This window comes from Budorcas taxicolor, chromosome 11 (genome assembly GCF_023091745.1).
Source record: "Budorcas taxicolor isolate Tak-1 chromosome 11, Takin1.1, whole genome shotgun sequence".
Classification (NCBI taxonomy): Eukaryota; Metazoa; Chordata; class Mammalia; order Artiodactyla; family Bovidae; genus Budorcas; species Budorcas taxicolor.
In genome coordinates, this window is record NC_068920.1 from 152,526,871 (window position 1) to 152,538,773 (window position 11,903).

At 52.2% G+C, this 11,903-nt stretch overlaps 1 non-coding gene across 1 annotated transcript; it reads left to right on the top strand.

Moving 5' to 3' along the window:
• Nucleotides 1-5,012: 5,012 nt before the first annotated feature.
• Nucleotides 5,013-5,085, top strand: TRNAG-UCC (transfer RNA glycine (anticodon UCC)). The gene has a single exon. It is a non-coding gene; the product is annotated as a tRNA-Gly (tRNA).
• The last annotated feature ends 6,818 nt before the right edge of the window (nucleotides 5,086-11,903 follow it).

Below are 11,903 nucleotides of genomic sequence, written 5' to 3' on the forward strand. Positions count from 1 at the left end.
GTTTGTTGCAAGAACAAATGAGTGATGGTCCTTGCCTCTCCTCTCCCTCTCCTGTGGTCTCTGTTTTCATCCTTCCTGTGGTGGTAGGTCAGATCAACCTGAAACATAGCCTTGATCCTTTCATTCTTCTGTCCCCAAACCTTCAATGGCTCCTCATTGGCTGCTGAATTATGGTCAGACTCTTCTCCCTGGCATCCAGTAACTTCTGCAGTCTCTCTCTTTAGCTATGACACACCACCCACAGCTACCCCGCTAAGGCAGCCAGTGGTTATGCTGAGTGGAATGATAGCGTTTCTGAAATTTTGTGCCGCTTTCTTCTACCTCCATGTCTTGTCTCGGGCTATTTCCTTTGCCCTGATGTATGCTCCTTTAAATTCCTACCCCACCCAGTAGGCAGAATTTCTATCTGGCCTTCAAAAGCCATGGTCCCATGTCCTTCCTTACACTAACCTATTCATTTCTTTAAAAGAAATTAGTTTAAAATTCATTTGGCTGCCTCGGGTCTTAACTTGGGTTGTACAGAAGCTTTTGTTGCAGCGTGCAGGCTTAGTTGCTCAGTGGCATGTGAGACCTTAGTTCCCTGACCAGGGATTGAACCCTGCTTTGGAAGGCAGATTTTTTAAAAAATTTATTTACTTTTAATTGAAGGATAATTGCTTTACAATATTGGTTTCATTTCTGCCATACATCGATAGCAAGGCAGATTCTTAACCCCTGGACCATCAGAGAAGTCTCAAAACCATGTATTTATCTACCTGTTCCTCCTCCCCCCTAGCCCTACATGTGCTACAAGTAGCCCTACAAGTAGCGTCCCCGCTTGAATGTTCCTCGTGCACCGGAACTCCACGGCCCCACCTGGATTGCTCTTGCCCCCCATGCCTGCTCTCCTCCTGCATTTCCTCTCAGAATGGCACCACTTCCACTCAGGTGCCAAGCCAGGACACTGGGAGCCACCTGGGCTCCGCCTCCCTCACCCCGTTCATCCAGTCATAAGTCCTGTCATTTCTGACTCTGCTTTCCTTTCTGGGTGCACTTTGAGGGGTATAAACCCAGGAACAGATGTGGCACGTGTCCCGGACTGGCCTTGCTGAGATCTCTGGCCTTGCCTCGGAGGCAGAGCAGCACTGCCATTAGATGAGTTCTGGGTAATTCCCTTGAAAAGAAGCCCTGTGCTTTTTAACTTTTGGCCCCCTGACTAACGTAGTGCCGGGCGCAGAGCAGGTATCCAGTTGTAACAGACCTGCCAGGACTTGAATACACATGAAGTCCCTTTGCATCGTAACCCAGAGTTTCTCTAATCACTCACTTGCTTACTCAGATCTCCAGCCTCATCCACGGAGTCAGCCTTGGAAATTTCTGAACATCTCCTAGCAGCTTCCTCCCGAATGTCCATGGTCACTGGTACCCACCACACTCCTCTCCCACTCAGGCCCCCTTGATGGCACCGTTACCAGGAATGCCACTTGGGGGGCGGGGGGGCTCCTGTATTCCTATTGGAATGTCAGCTTCGGTGATAAGAGTGCTGGATCCTGGACTTGGGGTGCCTGCGCGTGATGGGTGGGGAAGAAAAGGGGGAAAGGTTTCTTCCCTAATCCCAGGCTGCCCTTGGCCCCCTGAACTCCAAAGTGGTCTCCCTGGGGTGTGTGTGTGCGCTTAATCGCTCAGTCGTGTCTGACTCTTTGCAACCCTGTGGACTGTAGCCTGCCAGGCTCCTCTGTCCATGGAATTCTCCAGGCAAGAGTCCTGGGGTGGGTTGCTATGCCCTCCTCCAGGGGATCTTCCCAATCTGGGGATTGAACCCAGGTCTCCTGCATTGAAAGCAGATTCTATAGCATCTGAGCCACCAGGGAAACCAAGTCCCAAAAGGCTGCAGCGCGGTGGCTCCTCCAAAGGCTGACTCCTACCCCGGATGTGGTCTCTCAACTGCCCCCAGCGGCCCGGGCACGTGGTTTCTCTCCCCTCCAGGCTCTAGCCTCGGCTAAAGTCACCCGCTCTTGGCTGACAAGGAAAACAACAAGTCCTGGGTTTTTGCTGTGTATCAGGCAACTCTACAAACTATTATTTTGCTCCTTTTAAGACTGAGGAAACAAGCAGAGAGAGGTGAAATTATTTGTTCAAAGAGGCAGACCGGAGGAAGACTTAGAACACAGGGAGTCTTAGCCAGGCTGCCTCAATACGCTATTTTTTTAAATCGAGCAGTTAATTAATTTGGTTGTGTCGGAGCTCAGTTGCAGCACGTGGTATCTCTGTTGCCGCACGAGGGCTTCTCTAGTTGCGGTACGTTCAGTAGTCGCGGCACTCGGGCTCAGCTCCCCCACCCACGTCATATGGGATGTTCGTTCCTTGACCAGGGATCGAACCCGAGTCCCCTGCATTGGAAGGCAGATTCTCAACCACTGGACTGCCACGGAAGTCCCGCAATACGTTATTTTAACTAAGAGACCAGAGGGGCTGGAAAGGTCTTATGAGGTGCTGAAGTGGCCAGAGAGAACGCACAGGTCCTGTCCCAGTTTTGTCCTTTCCAAAGAAGGGCATGGCAACCCACTCCAGTATTATGGCCTGGAGAATGCCATGCACAGAGGAGCCTGGCAGGCTACAGTCTATAGGGTCGCAAAGAGTAGGACGTGACTGAGTGACTAACACGTGTCCTCAATAAAGGCTCCTCCACTTCCCCAGGAGTCCCAAGGAGAGGCTTAGACGAGATCAGTGCTTTCAAGTTTGAAACATAGCCAGAGAATCCCTGGTGCTCCCCGACATGCTGACCCATTTGGGGGAAAATAAAAGCAATGTAGCAAACATTTCCACAAAATTATTTAACTAAAAGACTCATCTGCATTCTTAACATCTTCCTCTTCCTACTTCTGTTATTGGTGTTAATATATTCTTTCTCTAATGGAACGATAAGCAGTTGGTGATTCTAAAAAAAAAAAATCCTCCTTTAGAAAAATAAAAAGTTGGTCACCTTCTGTTGCTCCCCTCAATTTTTTCTAACTGTACAGATGCTTGAATCCCAAAGTGGGAGCCGTAGGACCTCGCCTACTCTTAGAGCTGACGTCCCCAGGGCTGTCATCCCCACGAGGCTAGAGCTGTAACCAGGGAGAGAAGCGAAGGGGGCGGTTTGACCTGTGTGGGTGTCGGGGACCCGGTGGGTGAACAAGCAGTGACGGTGAGGCAGGGGTTGGAACAGGACAATAGTCAATCATCAGGGTTCAGAGTCCCGCGAGGGAGGAGGGAAGGGCAGGGAGAGGTGAGTCAGAGAGAGGAGAGAGGGAGACAAGACAGAGACAGAGAGATGCACGCAGGGCCGGAGGGAGGGAGGCAGACTCAGACACAAAGAGATACAAGCAGGCACTCATGTACAAGCGCAGGTAGAGGCAGCAGGTGGAAGCAGGAGACGGTCCCAGAGAGCAGCTGATGGTGGCAGCGAGACAGTTACCAGGCATTCCTAAAGAGGAGACACAGACACAGAGGGAGCTAGAGAAATACAAAGAGAGAAAGCGACAGAAATCGGGGAGAGAAATAGAGGTTTAAAAAAAAGAAAAACGAATGGAAAGAGACAAATACCTAGATGGAGGCTGAGTGAGGCAGACACAGGAGAGAGAGCCCGGCGGGCAGCCTTGGGGGTGGGGGCCCAGGTCTGCAGCACAGGGTGTGGGTGAAGGAAGAGGCCGCAGCGACCCTGGGCCAGGGCTGCGGGGACAGATAAGCTCGCCTGCCAAAGGAAAGCAGGGGAAGGAAAGACGTTTACAAATCCCCCGGGGGAAGAAAGCCAGCGAGGCTGCCCCTGCCCTGGAGAACAATGGGTACTTGACTTCAGTGGGTCATTAATGAGACAATTAATGGAAAGAGTAACAGAGGCCTCCCCAGGGAGGACTTGGAGAGTGGATAAGTGGAATTATTGTGGGGCCAGTGCAGTGGTTCTAAGGGAGGGGGGCTGTCCCCACAGTCCCAGATGTCCAGCATGCCAACTGCAGATTCCTGGCCTGGGGCCTGAGGCATGGGGCCTCCCCCAGCCCCCTACCACCCTGTATGCCCTGTGCTCCCCGACCCTGGACCCCTGCCAGCCCTCAGATGGAGCCCCAGCCTCTCTATCCCCATGTTTTTGATGCTGTTGCTCTCTCTGCCTCGAATGTTGCCCCTTGATTATCTGCATCCATGGAAACCCTAACCCATTCCAGGGATAAATAAATGTGGTGCATCCATCCAGTGCAGCGAGTCAGGGCCATATGTTTCCGTAAGCATTGGGCCCCCTCAGCATGTAATAGGCAGTGCAGAAAGCAGACAGTCATATGAACAGTGTGACACCATTCATGTAAATTAGAATGACTCGAACACAAAGCATTTATTTTTAAAATTATGCTTGTCTTTATTTTGCATTATAAAGCTGTGTTTTTAAAGAGAGGGTTGTGAGGGGAGACTTCCTAAATTCATAACAGTAGATTGCTACTTGGGTGGGGGGTGGAGGGTAGGGGGGTGGCTTAAAAGGCACCTAATGTCATCTTCTGTGTATAAATACAGCTGAAAAGTTGACAGTATGGTAACTTGGGGTTGTAAAAATAGAAGTGGTTGAGGTGGTTGTTACCTTTTCTGCTTTTTTTTTTCTTTCTGTACTTAACTTTTTTTTTTTTTTCGAGACAGAGACATCCTAGTTACCCTCCAGATCCAGATCCAGGAACCCACCCCTCAATCAGATGTTGTCTCCCCACCCCTCTCCCCATGCCAAGCTCTCAAGGCTCTCAGTGCTCTCCCTCCTGTGTTTCCCGTTGTGACTGCGTTTCCCGTGGACAGTCTTCCACATGGGACTTGCACGAAACCCGGGGTAGCTGTGAGACTGAACCTCACCCTCCTTCACATCCCTGAAGGAGGCAACCCACCAAGCTCTATTCACATCTCAGATCCAACGCATGATCGGTGCTGGGGGATGGGAGGTGGGTCCTGACAGTCAAAGCATGGCTTCCAGAATGGGGATCTAGAGACGGGAGCAGCTGCCATTCAGAAATATTCAGAGGATCTCCCTGGTGGTCCAGTGGTTAGGACTCTGTGCTTCCACTGCAGGGAGCACAGGTTCGATCCCTGGTCGGGAAACTAGGATCTACATACAGTGTGGGGTGGCTTATACACACATATATGTATATTCAGGAAAGAAGAGAGGTAAACTTGTTTACTGTGACCAGAAAATCACCCGACCATCATCAACTGGTTGTTCGTGGTGACACTGCTAGCAAAGCCACAAGCTAGAGTTACGACAGAGTCCCCACTCCCATGCCCCCACTGATGCATGTGGCTCCTTCTACCCAAATCTACTCACTAAACTTCCCGCTAGTTCCAGCCAGTGAATCTCAGAATTGCTGGTACAATGGAGCTGTTGTAGAGCTGACAGGAAGGCCGCCAGTCCTGGCCCACCCATCTGGGCAGATGTGATTCCATCCGTCACAGCAGTGCCATTTACTGAGTGACTCCTCTATGCCAAGCTGTGTCAGCTAATTTAATTCTCACAATAGCCCCTGTTTTACAGGGGAGGCCTCTGGAAGGCTGACTTGCTCACAGTCGCGGGATGGCTGTGCTGGGACTCCAGTCTCAGGTCTAGGTGTCGGGGATGCAGAGGTCTCCTTACTTCCAGGCAGCTCCCTCGTTGTACGAAAGGGGGAAGAACTCATCCATTAACAGCATAGCAAGTGAGTGCCAGAGCTGGGATTTGACCTCAGAGTTCCTGACCACTTACCCATCCTCCAGCCCCAGATTGCCCACGGCAGTCTACCATTTAGGAGGCTTTTTCATCTGCTATGTCATTATGTCTTCAGGGGACATAAAACTGTAGGGTCTCGGGAGCAGGGAGGGTCCTTGGAGACCATCTTGCTTGGTTCCCTGTTTGTTGTGACCAGGAATTTAAGGCCTAAATTAGGCAAGTGACTCATGACCCACAGAGTCCTATGGGTTCTCAGAATCTATTGACCCCAAACTTTAGAGTTCATTTTAATAATAGTTAACTTGGTAGCCAAACCTGGAGCAGACTGGAAGCAATAAATTAGAATGTGGAATTTGTTGTCCACACAGAGATATCTGTTAAATGTGGAATACATGAATGAATGGACTTCCCTCGTGGCACTAGTGGTAAAGAACCCATCTGTCAATGTAGGAGACATAAGGGACGTGGGTTCGATCCCTGGGCCAGGAAGATCCCCCGGAGAAGGGCATGGCAACCCACTCCAGTATTCTTGCCTGAAGAATCCCTTGGACAGAGGAGCCTGGCAGGCTACAGTCCATATGGTTGCAAAGAGTCAGACACGACTGATGTGACTTAGCACGCATGCACATACATGAATGAATGAGTGAATGGATGGATGGATGGATGAATGGATGGATGGATGGATGGATGGATGGATGGATGGATGGATGGATGGATGTTTGACCGCCAGGCTGACTTCTGCCTCCCACCAGGTTTCCCTTCCAGTGGAAATTCCCTGGTGGTCCAGTGGTTAAAAATCTGCCTTGCCATTCAGAGGATGTGGGTTCAATCCTTTAAGGGGAAACTAAGATCCCACAGGCTGAGGAGCAGCTAAGCCCATGCACCACAATGAAAGATCCTGCATGAAGCAATAGAGATTGTCCGTGCTGCAGCTAAGACCCAACGCAACCAAGTAAATAAATACTTTTTAAAAACCAGATTAATCATCTTAATCATCCAGCCTTTGCCATTGTGGCTCGGTTCAAGAGCCCTGTAGCTTCCCATTGCCTGGATAACTGAATCACCTCCTTCGTTCTTTCATTATGGTGGAGGCCCCTCTGACCCATTGTCCATGTGGTAAACCCTTCAAAATGCAAATCATTCTGCTCCTCTTCACAGCTCTCTATTGCCTCCAGGGAAAAGGCCCAGATTCTCACCCCCAGATCTTGACTGCAAGGTTTAACTTGGACTGTCTGTCTAACCCCATCTCACAGCAGGCTCTCCTTGGCTCTGGCTCCAGCCGCCTCTGGCTGTGACTCCTGTTAGGTGCCCACATGTGCCTGTCACATCAGAGACATGCCATTCCCCCTGCCTGGGAGCACTCCAGACCCGACCTTGCCTGGCTAGCTCCTATACATCCTTTAGACCTCATGTCACCGCTTCCAGGCAGCCTCCCCTTAACTCCCCAGATGGCCTTCATACCCTCCGTTGGCCGTTCCTCACAGCCAGCAGTCTGTCCCTAGGACTGTACCATCCCATTTGATTATACACAGCATCCTCAGTGCTTGTTTTCTGCCCAGACATGAGCTCCAAGTGGGCAGTCTTATTCACCAATACAGGCTTAGCGCCAGAACAAAGCTTGACATATGCTGTAAGTGCCAGTAATTGTAAGTGCCAAATACTCAGTAAGTATTTGCTGAATGATTGAATAAATAGATTTGGCTCCTTGTTGAAACTGATTTATTCATGTGACAAATATTTACTGAGCAGCTACTACATGTCAGGCATGGTTCTCACCCACCCCCTCACAGTGGTGAACAAACAACCGCAAAGTCCCTGCCTTCATGGAGCTTTCAGTCTACTTGAGAAGGGGGAAAGTTAGAGAGATAAAGAAGTAACAGAAGGCCAGGTAGAGCTAAGTGCTATGAAAGAAAACAAAGCAGGGATAAGGGGAGTGCCCTGTGTGTTTAGGTTTGGTGAGGGGGTTGCCAGTTTCCAAGGGGTAGTCAGGGAATGCTGCCTGGAGGAAGTGACATTTCAGTGCCAAACACAGAGCCTCTGCCTTCCTTGGGCTGGCTGGGCCCTAGGTGTGTCCCAGATTCCCAAACCCTCCCTGCCTCCCAGGGTGGAAGCAAAAGGAACCCAGAAGAGGCCTTTGGCCAAGTCTAGAGGTGGATACAGAAGCCTGGAGCTGCTCTTCACAACAGCGATGATTGGGCTTCTTCTGCGAGGCGAGAGGCGGCGATTGCTTTGTGCACCGAGGACTTGGCTGATTGTGGCCGGGCGATTGGCACCCACAGACCACGGCCGCCAGGGTTTACTGTGCACCCCCAGCCCCTCGGCGGGCCGTGCGCAACGCGCCAGCCCAATCTCGCCTCCTATATTCAGAGTTGATTAGACGCTATTTCTGCCTGGATTTTCAGAAGGCTCAAGAGCTTTTTTAATCACTACAGTGGCTCATTACGGTTTTGCAGTGACACTCATGTCCTTCAGTTCTCTTCTCAGATTAGATTCTATAGTCAGATGAATATTGGATGATTTCATTACATACAAATGCAATCAACAGTTTTGCATAAATTTCTTCTCTTTTCTTGAGTTTCAATTGACCTCAGCACCCATGGTGGCAGGCACGATCCACATGCAAATGAGCTGGGTTTGCAGCCGCAGAGAGGGCCCCGGAGGAGGCGGGCACTCGCACCAGTCTGGGAGGGAGCCAGGGCTTGGGGGGGACCTCAGGTTCCGGAGAGGGGCCTGGGAGGAGGGGGCATGCCGAGGTCTAGGAGGCGCACCCCCTTCAGATGATGTTCTTGCAGGTAAGCTGAGGCACGGGGATGCTCAGAGCCCGGCAGAGAACGGAATGTGGAGTTTCAGCCCCGGCAGCTGGGCGGGGAGGGGCCCACTCAGGATGCCTGGTGGCTACTTGACAACTGGTGTGGACCTGTTACAATATTTTTTTTTTACAACTAGCAGGACCTTAACGGTGCATTCCTGGTAAATGTTAGCTTTGACCCAAGGAAGGCTGCTGCTGCTATTGTTATTATTAATAGCATTATTATTACAGTCATCATGTCATTTCTCCTGGAGGGCTCCAACTATGGCTGGCCGTGTGGATGAGCAACAAAAGTCTATAAAAGGCAGACAGGGGAGTTGGGAGCCTGGGCCAGTGGCCCTTGCAGCACTTTCTTGATGTCTGTCCTTTTTTGGCTGAGGGGCAGGGTAGTCTCAGAACTAGGCCTTGGAAAGCCCCCAGTCTCTCTTATATCCGGTGACCGAATCCTTCTGGGGACGCATCTCATAGCCTATGCTTGTTCTTTCCTTGGGCCGAAGAGCTCCCTACCTGCTACCAGACTGGTCGGGCTTACTCGGCCCCTTGCTGACAGGTGGACCTCACCGCATACTCTGGGCCCACCGTTCTTTCTGCTCCCTTGCCCCCTGACACCCGAGAGTCCGCAGTGGGGACTGTGCTCTGCTGCGGCCCCTTGTTTCGGGCTGGCTTCTCACCTCCTGCAGCGTCTCCTCCCAGCTGTCTTCCAGATGTTCCCAGTGGCTGTCATCGGTCAATGTCCAGGCCTGGACTCAATACCAGGCATGAGGCTGAAGGGTAACATAGGGAGTAAGCTGTGTGTGGTCAGGGAACCCAAGGCTAACAGCTGTGTACCTCTCTTGGGGGGAAGAACCAGGAAGGGAAAGGAAAGTTTGGGCCTGAGGGTCTGCCAGGACAGAGGTCTGTGTGTCTCAAGCCTCACTTCCTCCAGGCAGGTTCTTTTTCAAAGCTCCTTTGTACACAGACATGGCACACAGAGTGCAGGGTGCAGGGGCCCGGAGAGGCAGGTGGGTTCACAAGTGGTCATGTTCCTGTCCCATCAGGGATGTGACCCCAGCTTCAGTCTTTATCATGGACAGGAACGAACCTCGAAATGGGCAGAGCCAGAGCCACGGTGCTGCAGCAGCCCCAGGCTCAGGCCCCTGCCGGTCACGGCCCTCAGCTTCCCAGACTGGGGTTAGAGAGATCCAAGAATCTGAATGGAAGTAGAGGAGCCCCGTATGGCTCCCATGTGACTGCTGGGACCACTGCGGTCCAGAGAGGGGAAGGTAGGGCAGAGGGCCACACAGCGTGAGGCCAGAGCCTCCAGACGCAGTCCCAGGCTGCTGCCCCTGAGGGCCATTCCTGGCCATCCTGTCCTTCTGTGCACAGTGACGGAGGCGCCTTCTTCTCCAGCTGAAGGGATCTGTCTCTCACTGCCTGTGTGTTTGACCTTTGCTGCTTTTCAGCCTCCCCGGGCTCCTCTTTCTATTTGCAGCTCTGTGTGCACTCCCCCCACCCCACCCCGCCAGCTCTCTCTGTCTTCAGCCTTGAGTCTGTCCCTCTGTCTCTGGATCCCTTCCTCCCCTTTCTCTCTCTGCCCTTGGCTGCCTGGTCCTTTTGCCAGGCTGCATCTGCTCCTTGCTCTCAGCTGCTGAGGTTGTTAGATCTGCGAGCCCCTGAGGCTGTCTCCCTTAGAGCTGTGGCCGCTGGAAGGAAGAGGTCTGGGGTGGGAGTTGGTTTCTGAACTTTTCAGAACCTTCTGCACTGACCAGGTTGGGCCATTCATTTTCCCTCCGGGGCAAGGATGTAGGAAAGCGGTCATCTCTCTTGCATCGCAGAGCTGTTCTGCTGCTGCTTGGCGGTGGCGGGGGCGGGTAGGGGGTTGCTGGGAGGTGGGGGCAGCAGGGTTAAGGAAGTCTCTCGCTGACTCCCCAAGCAGATGGGGGTCATTCTATCCAGACCCCCATCTTTCAGCTGCTGTCTGTGTCAGGCTCCCCACATGGCAACTCCACAACTGCTGATCTTCCCTCCAGGTCTTCCTCATAGAATGAACCTGGTCCCCTCACCCCAGTGGAAATCTGGTCTGCACCCACCTTGCCACCTCCTCTTCTTTCCAAATTCACCTGTCTCTCACCCAGGCACAGAGGCCTGCTTTCCTCTGATGGCCCTGCTTTCTGACTCCCTGCCTTAGTACACGCAGGACAGCAAGGAGAAGGCTGGGCTCCAGAGGCTGGCAGGTCGGTGCCAAATCCCAGCTCTGCCGCTTGCCAGCCAGGTTGTCTCAGGCAAGTGACTTAACCTCTCTGAGCCCCAGTTGCTTCCTCCATAAAATGCAGATAACACTCTTGCCCTTGGCAGGCTGGCATGAGGATTGGTGACTTCTGTGAAAGTACCTGGCCCAGAGCTGGATACAGAGTAGACACATGGTAAAGCATTTGTTATGGATAAATGAATGCAGAAATAACAGATGAATCGTAAAATCGAAACCTGTACAAGGGGGGCTGGGGGAAGGATTGCCAGGTGTCAGGAATGGCACAGGAAAGGGCATGGAGGTAAGAGGAACCAGGGAGCCATGAAGCGCTCAGGAGTGCTCAGGAAGGATGCAAAATGCAAAATCCCAAAGGGAAGTCTCAGGTGGTGGTGGGGGCATGGTCAGAGGATAGGGACTTGCTGAGAGTCAGTGATGCACAGGCAGATAAGAGTAGGTGTCAGGAGCAGAGAGCTTCCCAGGTGGCTCAGTGGTCAAGAATCCGCCTGCCAGAGAAGGCTTCCTGGAGGGAACCGGGCATGGAGGCACAGTCACGGCCCAGAAGTGAGGCTGAGGCAGCTCTGGGGGTGGGGGTGTCCCTGGGGTGGCACTAGGGCACGGGGACTCTGATGCCTGACAGCCTGGAGCTCTTGACGTGTATCTGCTTCTTACAGGGGTCCATATCCTCAGTCCCACCTGGCCCAGCGTGTGCCTCCCCCTGCCAGTCCCCAGAGAGTGCGAAGGGCGGGTTTCTGGCCACTCCAGACCGGAGTCCCGTGTCCGACTCCATTACAGGGCCTTGGCTAAGCTGACTCCCCTTTCTGATCCTTAGTTTCTCCACCTGTGAAATGGGATAACAGTGTCTGTGGGCACTGGGCTGGGTGCCACTGAGGTCAGAACGAATGCTGAACAATGTCAGCTCCTGACCGTCACCCCAGGGCCCCTAACCTCTGGAGCAGGCCCAGACCCCCAATTCAGAATATCAAAAGCCAAAAGGGTGTTGTGTACTGTGGTGGTCAGACTCTGTCTTGCTGGGTGCTCTTGAATACTTAACCTAGTTCTATAGTTTCCTCATCTGTAAAATAAAGATTATACTAGAAGCCCAGAATCCCTTATCTAAAAATCTATCAAGTTGAATGCTATCAGAGCGTGTCTGAGTCTAGTCTGTTTTACAATACACCCTG